The sequence below is a fragment of the Crocodylus siamensis genome, chromosome 1 (assembly GCF_052110815.1).
Source record: "Crocodylus siamensis isolate JL-2025a chromosome 1, ASM5211081v1, whole genome shotgun sequence".
NCBI classification, from domain to species: Eukaryota; Metazoa; Chordata; order Crocodylia; family Crocodylidae; genus Crocodylus; species Crocodylus siamensis.
In genome coordinates this window covers 63462521-63474544 of record NC_143395.1, presented here as the reverse complement: position 1 = coordinate 63474544, position 12024 = coordinate 63462521, and the positions used below count along the sequence as shown (strand labels likewise).

General features: G+C 46.0%; 1 long non-coding RNA gene across 1 annotated transcript in view; it reads left to right on the top strand.

Annotated features, from left to right (window-relative positions):
• The window catches only part of LOC149872850 (uncharacterized), an 86414-nt gene extending 74669 nt beyond the window's left edge, over positions 1-11745 (top strand). Inside the window, exon 3 of the long non-coding RNA XR_016439813.1 lies at positions 10684-11745. This is a non-coding gene — a long non-coding RNA (uncharacterized LOC149872850). The remainder of the gene's footprint in view (positions 1-10683) is intronic.
• Positions 11746-12024: the final 279 nt, after the last annotated feature.

Below are 12024 nucleotides of genomic sequence, written 5' to 3'. Positions count from 1 at the left end.
TCCAGTGTTGTACGAGCCTGCTAGTGAGAAAGTTCTAGGCCAGGGGGCATGCACATACAACATGTTTACTCCAGTGTAAGCCTGTGCGTTAGTATAAAAAAGGAGCAGAGACCCAGCATAAAGCCCTCCCCGGTGTAACTTGTTCAAATTTTGTGAAAAATTATCCTGGGAAAAAGTAAGGGGGGGAAATTGCAATGGTGTAAGTTACTGATGTATGTGTTATGCGTCTGAGATAGCTTTTTGCTCAAAGCAAATCACCTGTTACTTGTCCCCATCAACACCACATAGTGGCAAGGTGCTGTTATAGTTGCCTGCTGTGTAGGCTATCCCAGGGCTGCTGACTGCTCCAGATTCTGGTGTGATTTACATCAGTGTACAAAATCATTGTAAGTTACACCAGTGTAATTTTGCCCCCTAATTTTCCCTAGGATAGTTGTGTACTGGATTTGAACAAATTACACCATGGCCAGGCTTTGTGCTGGGTCTCTGCTTCTTTTTTATATCAGTCTGTTCAACCCATAGTTGTATTCCTCATTAAAATGTGGAGGGCAGTATATGAACAAACCTCTCACAAAACCACTTTTGATTAGTCTAATAATTTCTTTGCTCATATATGTTTTAGCAACAGGTCCTGACATTTGCAAATACTCATTAAATATTTGTCTGCAAACAAATTTCTAATTTTTTTTTTCAAACTGATAACTTCAATTATTTGCTGATTAGCATTCATGCTTAATGATTAGCCATTACATTCACATGTTTTTTCTAGATGCCGGTTAGATGACACACTTTTAATAGATAACAAACAGTAAAAAGCAAATACTCTTTGTGTATGAATAGCCCTTGTTTTCATGAAAACACAGATATGTCTTTGAAGAACAGCCATTACTCAAAATCTGTGCAAATAAAAATCTATTTATATCAGAAGAGAGAAAGGGATGCAAGCAATAGCTAAACTAAACAGATGAATGGAATTTGAATGTTCATAAACACTGTTTGGTATGTGCTTTTTGGTATTAAACCAGTTCTAGTTTGGATTCTATGCAGGTATAGACTCATCCCCAAAAACAGCAAATGGAATGCAGCAGAGCAAAACAGGATTAATTAATACACAAGATCAGATACTCTGATGCTATAAATCAGTTGAGAATCAGGCCTACGGTATCTAGATTTAGCATAAAGAAGTCAGTGGATGGCTAAATGTATACATGTAGCATTATGGTAAATGTTTATGCCTGCATAACTGACAGTTGAATGTGGCCCACTATGATTGTGATCTTGACGATTAGTGTGAAAAATCATGTCCCCAAACAGTCCAGATAGCCTGTAGATACAAGGACAGGAAGCTGAAAGAAAGGACAAAGAAAGCTTTCTGTGATATTTTTTGTTTGTTCATTTGATTTAGAATATATCAAAAGTGCCAACGCTCTAGCACCAGGCACACTGCCAATTACCATACTTCAATTTTAAAAAAAATACCATATACTCACACTTTCTACCAAGTGACACTATACAACTGAATAAGTCCCCCATACATCATCAGCCTGTCTCTCAGTTCTTCTACCTTGTTGCAAAAGTTAGCTGACACAAAAGAAGCCCCTAGTGTATTCTAGAACCCTTATAAAGAACACCCCACTCCAGCCTGCTGCTTTCATTCTGTCATCAGCATGTCTGCTGTCTGAAACTTAGACTCTGTCTAGTGTGTATACAGGTATCTATGGAATACCTGGCTCATGCTAATTTTAATTCAACTTATTTTACTAGTTTAAGAGAGCTTCAGGGAAGCAGACTTGTGTGGATTTACCCCCAATAATATTAGCATAGGAAATAATTGAATACATAATTATATCATTCCAGTTTCATTACTCCTGACCTCCATACTGTAGTTCTAGATAATAAATTAACCACTATTAGACTTGTGTATGAAAGTTCATTTAAAATGGCTGAGCAAGGAACCTGGAACAAAATTGCTACACCTACATAACAGTCATGACAACAGAGTGCAGGTTATAAAAACCAGCAAATCCCAATACATGCTGCAAAATAACTTGACTAAGTCAAATAACGGTCTGCAGCCAGCTTTTGCCTAATAATGGCTCACTAAAGTTTAAATCTGAAGCAGCACTCTTCTCAAAAGCACTAGCATATTTTACCAATTCATACCACTAGTAGTTTCAGTTTGCTGGATATAAATGTGTAGTATGTAGGAACAGGGACGGGGGACCAACCTTTATAAAGTTCTGAATGAACTAAACCCTGTTCACAAGATACTTGCTCTCACCTCTCCTGGAAGTTAGATTGGCTGGGATGCTGCTATTGTTGGCTCTTAGGATTGAATGTTTCAGAAGTAGGGCTGTTTTGAAAGTTAGGGGCTTTTAACTGAATCTATCCTTCTGAGACCAGATAGGGTGACCTTTTTTTACTTCTGATGTACCAGAAGTTGTTCAGGGTGTGAGGGGGACTAGGAGGCTTTTTGTTTGTTTGTTTTTAATTCCCTGACAACATGGTTTCTAATACATAGAGCAGAAAGATGGTCTAATAGTTAGCTTGGGATACATGAACTTTGGGTTTCTTTCCCCAGATCTGCTAAAGAGTGTGACTCTGGGCCATGTTTATTTTAAAGTCTACTGCATGATTTTGGGGCACATCCAAGAAAGTTCTAAGGGATTTAAAACAGGATTTAGGTTGTCTTTAGGTGCCTAAATCCAAAAACTGTAGGGCAAATTACCATACTCAGAGGCTCCCTAATCACAGCAGAATATTGTGCTCCTGTTTGGTCCAGAAGATGTTGCTCTAAAAAGCTCAACAGTGTACATAACAGTGCTCAGAGATTCAAAACAGGCTGCACGACTTACACACATGCAGATGTACTTTTGGGCGTTAGACCAAGTGATATAAGAAGAAAGGCCCTGACATCATTACTGGCAATAGAGGCAAGAGATGATGAAAATCACCTGCTCCATCAACTGTTAACTGAAGACCTAAACAGATGAAGGCTTAAGAGGCTTACAAGTCATAAATCGTTTGTACATGAAGCCCACAAGCTCCTGGAAGCTAAAAGAGTGGGCCGACCACTGGGAAAGGTCAGACCTATTCCTACAGCATTTTATACCAACACCAAACAAGTCCCCCACTGGGCATGACCTTGACAAAGAAGCATGGGTCAAGTTGAACAGACTGAGATCTGGATAGAGACGCTTCAAAACAACACTTCACAATATAAACATCTTGGAGAGCCCCCTGTGTGAATATGGTGTGCAACAAACAGCACAGCACTTAATTAAAAGTTGCAATTTTTACAAATGCCCAGAAGGGATAGATGGAATCTGCATATTGAGCAATAATACCAGACAGTGGCTCATATATTTGAAAGTTAATATCTGACACCATACCAATGAAGAAGAAGCTCTTACTCCATCTGTGCTGTGATTCCCCATTTGTAAAACACAAAGAAAAGTGTTACTTTAGTCAACATGGTTATAGGGAGGATAAATATATTAAATACTGTAAAGATCTCATATACTACCATACTACAAACCATGTATACCCTATACAGATGAAACACGGCTTCTAGTATTTTGGGTGGCAGCAGCAATGCTTTAATTACAGTGGGAAATACCTTGAGTTATTGCTCCAATAGGATGCTTGATAGCTAAGGAACAGAGGAACTGGGTGGCAGAACAAGATCCGTATGGATGTATGTTGTTTCCTGATGATCCCTTGTGATCCCTATGAGGAAGAGGGAAAACTGCACGTCCTGAAGTGGAACATTTGGCTTCTTTCCCTAAGGGACAAATGACATAAAACATGCACAGTTATCTATGTTACTCCTATGTAAGGGAGAATGGGCCCCTGAGAAATTCCATTTTCTTTTGTTTAGAGGAAGATTATCTTTCCTAAAGAGCAGGTTTCTAAAAAGGGAACTCTCTAACATCTATCTATCAATATACTCCAGAATTTTTTTTTAATTATAGAAGGGGTTATGTTCTATGATGATCCCTCAGTCCTCTTCAAAACAGCTCTGTTGAAAGACATTCTTTGAAAATTCAGTCCACCTTTGTGCTAACTTCTCACTGGTTCTGGGATTTGACTGAGACTACTGCTATTTTCCAAAACTTACATTTACATTTTTTGCAGTTAGAATACAGTGTGAGGAATATAGGTACCAACATTTCACCAAATACTACAATAAAGTGCTAGTTAAAAGGAACTGATGTCTATCTATCCACACTGAAAATATAGGTCCATAATAGAACAATGAATAGAATCTTCTGTAGCATTTTGAACATAAGATAACAGCTGGAGTTTTCAAGTCCATGTGCTATTTCTCAATGCAGTTTGCATAACTGAATAAAAATCAAACTGCTTTTATAGGTTGGATTAAGCCTCATTGTAACTGGTGAATATAGCAATTGCCCTTTGTTCAAGTTATTTCTAAGGAACAATGCTGGAGAGGGAAGAGTTCATGCAAATTGTTCAAATGAAAGGCCCCAAAAAATTCACTGAGGAATTTGAACTGCCTGGTAGGGGGCTTCTGTGTATATTGCTTGTGTAAGTGTGTGTGTCTGTGTGTGTGAGACAGAAATAGTGATGGAGATGGAGAGAAGTACTGAAAAACATAGGCAATGCCCCTTAATGTGGCCTAGATAGAGGGCTTTGGTATTGGGTGTTGACTGAAGGAGCCTTGGGCATACACCGGGGTGGGCAATTGTAACAAGTCTGGGTGAGCTGTCAAGGGCCACACACGCAAAATCTTTCAGAAGATATCATTTTAACAAATTATAGATAAAAGACAAATCATATACTAAAAATCAAACATCTACTATAACAAATTTGGATTTTATTTTAAAAAATAATGTTTGCCCTATTGTATGCTTTTTTGAGTAATGTATACAAAGGCAATTGCATAATAGGTCAAAATAAAATCAAACTTTTGCATATTATGGGGGGGCATGTAGGGGAAGTGGGGGGTTTGGGAGGTGTGTGGGGAGGCCGTGGGGTATGTGTGTTGTGGGGGGTGCACATGTGTGTAGAGGGCTGCCCTGGTACTATGTTTTGGGAGCCAGCTACAGCTAAGGGTGGGGGAGGAAGGAAGGGGGGCAAGGGGTGCATACAGCAGAGTCCGCTGGGGTAGTGCAGTGAAGGTGCAGTCCACTTCCCCCCACAACTGGCTCATGGCTGCCCCTGCAGTGCTCTGCATGGGGCCAAGCCCCACTCAGTTCTGCCCTGGGCAGCCTGTGCTGCACTCCCACCCATGCTCACTGGATGGCCCCAGGCTTTGCACCCACCAGCATGCACACCTTCCTGGTGGGGTTGCTCCCAGTGTGGCTGCAGATGCCTGGGTGCTACTCACTGTCTCCAGTGGCTCCTCCTCCTCCTCTTCCCCTTGCTGTGCCACTCCAGGTTGGGGGCCACATGGGGCTCCAGCTCCCAGCCACTCTCTCACCACTCACGGCCTGCATGTGATTGCTCATCACGCCTGGCTGGTAGAGTGGGTGGAAGGTGGCTGGGAGCTGGAGCCCTGTGCACTGGGGCAGGAACCGCTTGGCTGGATCTTTCCCCATGCCTAGAGCAGCAAAGCAGGAGCAGGAAAAGGAGGAGGACCATTGGAGAACGGGGGAGCCAAGTAGCACTTGGACAGCTGTAGCCCCACTGGCAGCAGCCCCACCAAAAAGCTATGCTTGTTGGCCATGACTGGGGCCAGGACCAGGAAAGTCTGGTGGCCACAGGCAGGAACGAGCAGGGTATAGCCCCATACAGAGTGCTGTGAAGGTGGCCATGGGCCAGATCCAATAAATTGGTGGGCACTTCCTCGTGGGCTAGATCCAATCAGTTGGCAAGCCAAATCCAGCCCACAGGAGGTTTCATAGTTTCTAGGGTCGGAAGGGACCTGAGCAGATCATCTAGTCCGCCCCTCTGCCATGGCAGGAAACAATACTGGGGTCAAATGACCCCAGCAAGATGTTCATCTAACCTCCTCTTAAACACCCCCAGGGTAGGAGCCAGCATCACTTCTCTTGGAAGCTGGTTCCAGATCCTAGCCGCCCTGACTGTGAAGTAGTGCGTCCTGATATCTAACCTAAACCTACCCTCTGCCAGCTTGTGACCATTATTCCTGGTCACTCCTGGTGGTGCTCGGGGGAACAGTGACTCCCCCAATGCCTGCTGATCCCCACTGACTAGTTTGTAACAGGCCACTAGATCCCCCCTCAGCCTTCTCTTTTGGAGGCTGAACAGGTTCAGGTCCTGCAGCCTCTCCTCATAGGGCCTGCCCTGCTGTCCCCTGATCATGCGAGTGGCCCTCCTCTGGACCCTCTCCATGCTGTCGACTTCCCTCCTGAAGTGTGGCGCCCAGAACTGGACGCAATACTTCAGCTGTGGCCTGACCAGTGCCGCATAGAGGGGGATGATCACCTCTTTGGACCTGCTCGAGAGGCATCTGTGGATGCATGCCAGGGTGCAGTTGGCCTTCCTAACTGCCTCTCCACACTGCCGGCCCATGTTCATCTTGGAGTCAATGATGACCCCCAGATCCCTTTCCGCCTCCGTGCTGACAAGAGGGGAGTTCCCTAACCTGTAGGTATGGTGCCGGTTTTTCCTCCCGAGGTGCATCAGCTTGCACTTGTCTGTGTTGAAACCCATCCTATTCTCGCCCGTCTACCCTTGTAACCTGTCTAGGTCTGATTGTAGCCTGTTGCATCCTTCCAGTGTGCCCACGTTCCCCCACATCTTAGTGTCATCAGCAAATTTGAACAGGGTGTTTTTACCCCCTCGTCCAAGTCACTGATGAAGATGTTGAACAGTGCGGGCCTGAGGCCTGAGCACTGCGGAACCCCGCTGCCCACGTCCTTCCAGGTTGAGAAGGACCCATCCACTACCACCCTCTGGGTGCGGCCCTCCAGCCAGTTGGCGACCCATTTGACTGTGTGGGTGTCTACACCACAGCCCCCCAGTTTCTTAATGAGAACGGGGTGAGAGACAGTGTCAAAAGCCTTCCGGAAGTCCAGGAAGATTATATCCACTGCTACCCCTGCATCTAATTATCTGGTGATATGATCGTAAAAGGCTGTGGCGAAATGCCGGGCTAGCGGCTCCAGCACCGCTTAGGGGAGCCGCGGGCTTTGCGGAGTTGTGCGAGCGCGCGGCTTGTGGGGTGGAATTGAGGTAGCTTTTAGCCGCCCTCAAGGTTCGCCGAGTTGGCACCAGTAGACGACTTAGAGTAAGTAGTTAGTGTCTCTTAATCTATAGGGTGTCCGTTGGTTCACAAGGTTCCAGAGCCAGCCCTTGCGTTCCAACAGTGGAACTAGTCCAAAGCTAGGTGCGGCTGCCGACTCCTTAAGTCCCAGAACTGGTCAACAGCTCATTTAGATGGAATGTTAGTAATAAAAGTTATTACAGAGTAGAAATAGAGTAAAATAAAAAGATTGTATTCACTCACCTGGCCTCACCCTCTTACAAGTAAGAGGGGAGGCCGGTTGGAATGAAGTTGCAGTAAATACAAGTATAGCGAGCGTAGGTATGCTGTCTAAGCTACGATGAGAGGCAGTCGAGAAGTGGAGTCTCCGATGTTTCTTCAGTTACAGTATGCTGGATACTAAAGGGGTCTGTTGGTTCACGGGGTTCCAGAGCCAGCAGCTGCCGACTCCGTAGTCCCAGAACTGGTCAACAGCTCATGAATGGGATATTCTATAGGGTGTCCGTTGGTTCACGAGGTTCCAGAGCCAGCCCTTGCGTTCCAACAGTGGAGCTAGTCCAAAGCTAGGTGCGGCTGCCGGCTCCTTAAGTCCCAGAACTGGTCAACGGCTCATGAATGGGAAATACAAAGCAATACTGTAACACGGTGAATTGTTGTCAGTTGTCGGATTTCTGAGGCCTTTGTTTTCGCTGGGATACGCCCAGGCGCGGAGGCTGAGAACTGGTCTGCGGGGAAACCGCTAGCCCGGCATTTCGCCACATGGCGTCATGAACAGGATCCCAAGTAGACGATCAGGCCATGCTAGTCTGCATGTGTCCCTGGCGACTGGGACACCGTTCACCCCCATTAACCTCTGATGATCTTTGGAATCATCTTGCCTATCATACGGCAGGCGATAGCGACCCTAAGACTCAAATCTCTGGTCGCATTTGGGTGAACGAACCAGGAAGTAAGATCTGGACATACTCACTAGCTGCTGCTGCTCTGGGGTGTGTAATGGCCGCCCCCAAAGTCATATTTTCCCCAACAAACGCAGGGGGAAGCGGAGCCCTTGCAGGTATTCTCCCTTCTAAGGGAGATGCGTCACCGGCCAGTGAAGAACAAGCCTCTATTCTAGGGCTCCTTCATAATGTCATAGGAAAGCACCCCCCCGGCCAAATTAACCCCCAGCAAATACCTGAAACTGGGAAGGCCTATGATAGTCTAGTCCGCTGCCGCTGCAAACTAGAAGCCGAGAGGGGAGCTAAGAAAAGACTCTTTAACAAAACAGAAATAATACCCAGTAGAGTGACAGAAGTTTTGTTGTGACACTTCATAAATGCTGTAGGAGCTATAGGAGACTTAGAGTCGCAGCTCCACACTGCATGCCGCAATGCCACAGAACTAGCAGCCGCCAAGGCATCAAGCATGCTGACCAACTCAGAAGAGAGCCCTGAGTGCTTAAAGGAAGCGAAGTTACTTCCATGCCTTCCCCCAACTGCTCCAGAATATACACTCACTGAATGTAAAGAACCACCTCCATATTCAGAGCCTAACCCTCCAGTTGTCACCGCCACGAAGCTCCTGTACCCCCCAGTCGTTACTATTGTACCGCCGTCGGTCGCCGTCCCACCAGCTGTCGCCGCCGCTCCGCCAGCCGTCGCCGTCCCGCCAGCCGTCGCCGCCGCTCCGCCAGCCGTTGCCGTCCCGCCAGCTGCTGTCACCATGCCGCCAGCCGCCGTCGCCACGCCGCCAGCTGCTGTCGCCGTTCTGCCAGCCGTCGCCACTCCGCCAGCCACTGTCGTCGCGCCGCCAGCTGCCGCTGCACCACTAGCCGCTGTCGTTACTACAGAACTTAACCCTCCTGCTACTACTACCACGCTAATATCGCCAATTTATCCACCATTGCCGCTGACAACTCCGCCATTAGCCGTCTTACCAGTTGCCACCCGAAAAGCTACCTTACCAGCTGTTACTCAAAGAGCTGCCTTGCCTGTTACCACCCGGACTTGAAAAGTTATTACTGAAGAAGAAGATGGAGAGGAGGATGACACACTTCTATTTTCTAGAGACAAAGGGGAGCAAAAAAAGGGCGAAAGGGGAGAAGGAGAAGAAAGTATAAAAGAAGAAAACGAGGGTGAGAGCAACCAACGGCATACAGAAAATAACAAAACTAAGGGAAAGTCTTGTGACCCCATGAAAACAGAACGTACAACCATCGTCTTCAGAACGCGCGACCGAAGCGAGTTACGAGAACTCTATTTGGATACACGAATCGGCCCAGATGAAACCCCTGCCATCTGGTTAGGCCGTCTCGTAGTCGTACACGCTATGGAGACACTTGACAAGACAGAAGCGCGGTATCTAATGCAACAATCCCAGAGGAGTGGAGGAGTCTGCGTGAATACCGAAATTCTAGATGATGAAGGGTTACCATTGTTATCGCCAGCTGCCCTAGCTGTCGAGGCACTTCTCAACTGTCCCTACAGAATCCACGATGGACTCTCTACTCTACTTGAACAACCAAGAGCTTTGTCACTTCTTTATGCCATGATAGGCTGCTCTTTCCTGCGATGGAATCCTAGAGAAAACCCAGTTGATAACGCAGATTTCAGGGCCACTATGGACAAATGGCCACATAAGTACCTACCAGATCCCAGTAAAGTCCCAATTACCCTAGAAGGAGTAGAAGAAGCATACCAAGTTTATGGAGCCAGGTTTGGGCAAGCAGCTCACCTAGTAATGATTACTGCTGTCGGCAAGCCTAGCAGTACTGTTCTTCATTTACAATGCCAACTAGACTCCCCTGCCAGTCAAGTATTAAAACGACATGCTCTACTCGCGGAACCGCAGTCCTTTTCACCCACCGGAGTTGTATCTCAGTCGCCTTCTCCATCTCCCCCAGCAGCCTTTACAACTCAACCAGTATGGACACAGCCCTCGATTCAACAGCCAAATCATCCCTCCGCCTATAATTTGCCCCAACAACCACCAGACGGAGGACCACCTTTACGTCAAAGGCCCTAGCAGTTTTTTACAACACCTATAACATCGTCTGGCACACTCACATCCCATATCACCCACAGTCAAATGGTGTCATTGAACGTTTCATAGGCATCCTCAAAGAAAAACTCCGTCTAACAAGAAATGGCACATATTCAAATTGGACGAGCCGCCTACCACAAATTCTGATCCAACTAAATGAAGACAAGTCATTATGGACTGACAGAAAGCAAGAAACACCAGAACCGTGGGCGCCTCGATTCCAGCCGGAGGAACTCATCTGGGTAGCCATACCAGGGCCTAACGAAAAGAAACAGCTTCTATACCAAGGAATAATACAATCTGCAGGAACCTACCCAAACACTTATCACATTAAAACTGACGCGCCCAATAAGACATTATTAGCCCATCATAATTGGCTGAGTCGTCGTTCCGAGATAAAAGACTAGCAATTATTCTGTATATAGCTTCTATACCCTGCCTTAATCAGTTTATTTTCTCTACAGGCAAGTGTATCGCATGAGACAGCCGTTCGGAAAACCTCCGTCACCCATCTTGTATACGCGCCTTGACTCCGTAGAAACCACTCCTCCGAAGAAGTGGCCGTATTCCCTGCTAACGCGATACGTCGGCGAGCCTATTCATCGTTCCGTTGACACTACCCCTGCGTATCACCGTCGTAACCACCATACAACACCATCTGTCACGTCTAAAAATACTCGTAAATGAACTATAGCTACAAGCTAATGCCCACCATGCTATGTCTATCATTAGTGACACACTCTGTTTTCCTATTCCTAGTTATTACACCTGTCCTTATCTATTCGTCTTTATCTGATTCACCCAACACTGTACTACAACTTTTACCCCTATGGGCCAATGCAACTGGAGAGGAAGAAGAAGGACGGGAATTAACCGCCTGTTTAAAAATTCCCATGTCTGTCCAAGATCCAGTCCTTACTCTTTACCCAGAACCATTTAATCTATCCAATTGGTTCTCTCAAATCTCTCTAAGTTCAAAAACTTCCATACATGTTTTCCTAAGTGAAAATTCCGGCTCTATCAATTATTCTTGGCCACAAAATTTTACACTTGCTAGTTTGTCCTCTGAACCAACTGAGACGAAATGTTTTCTTAACAAGACCCCATACGCTTGTTCAGCTATCCCATGGGGAATTCACCCTAATGGTAACGATTGGTCCCGACCAGACCAGTCACTAACATGGAATCCTCGTTTAGTTACTCCACCATGGCACCTTGATCTCACACCACATGGTCGAGCTGCCATATCCGTAGTTACCTTATCCCCTCTTATCCAGCTGACACCTTTAGTGAAATGGAGTAATTCTTTAGCTGTAAATTTATCTCAACCAGGTCCCTTCGGAAATGAATCCTGGTTTGGATTCTATTATCCCATGTTACGAGCAATATTGTTAAACACTGCTTGCCATGGCGTCACACTCTCAATAAAACAGCCCGGCCCCCCAGAACGAACAAGACACGCTTTTCCCTTTCCTAAACAGTGCTCCAAGTTATTCACCCCAGCACCAATAGGCCTTGCCTGGGCCTGTTCTAATGGAAAGGTATATACAGCTTTACCTGCTACCCTTAGTGCCGTACAATGTTTTCTTGCATCACTGTTCTGCCCACCTTTAAAAGCATCTACTGCCAACCCACCGAGCCTTTCTATAAAACACAGAGAAACTAGATCACATGCACCAGTATGAAGTTCCCTAACTCATGGAGAAAAAGTAACTCAAGCTCTTAGTTGGGCCACCGAAAGTCTATTTGGGGAGTCGGTATAACAAAAACCCGCATTGACCTAGCCCAATTGGCTGAAGAGGTAG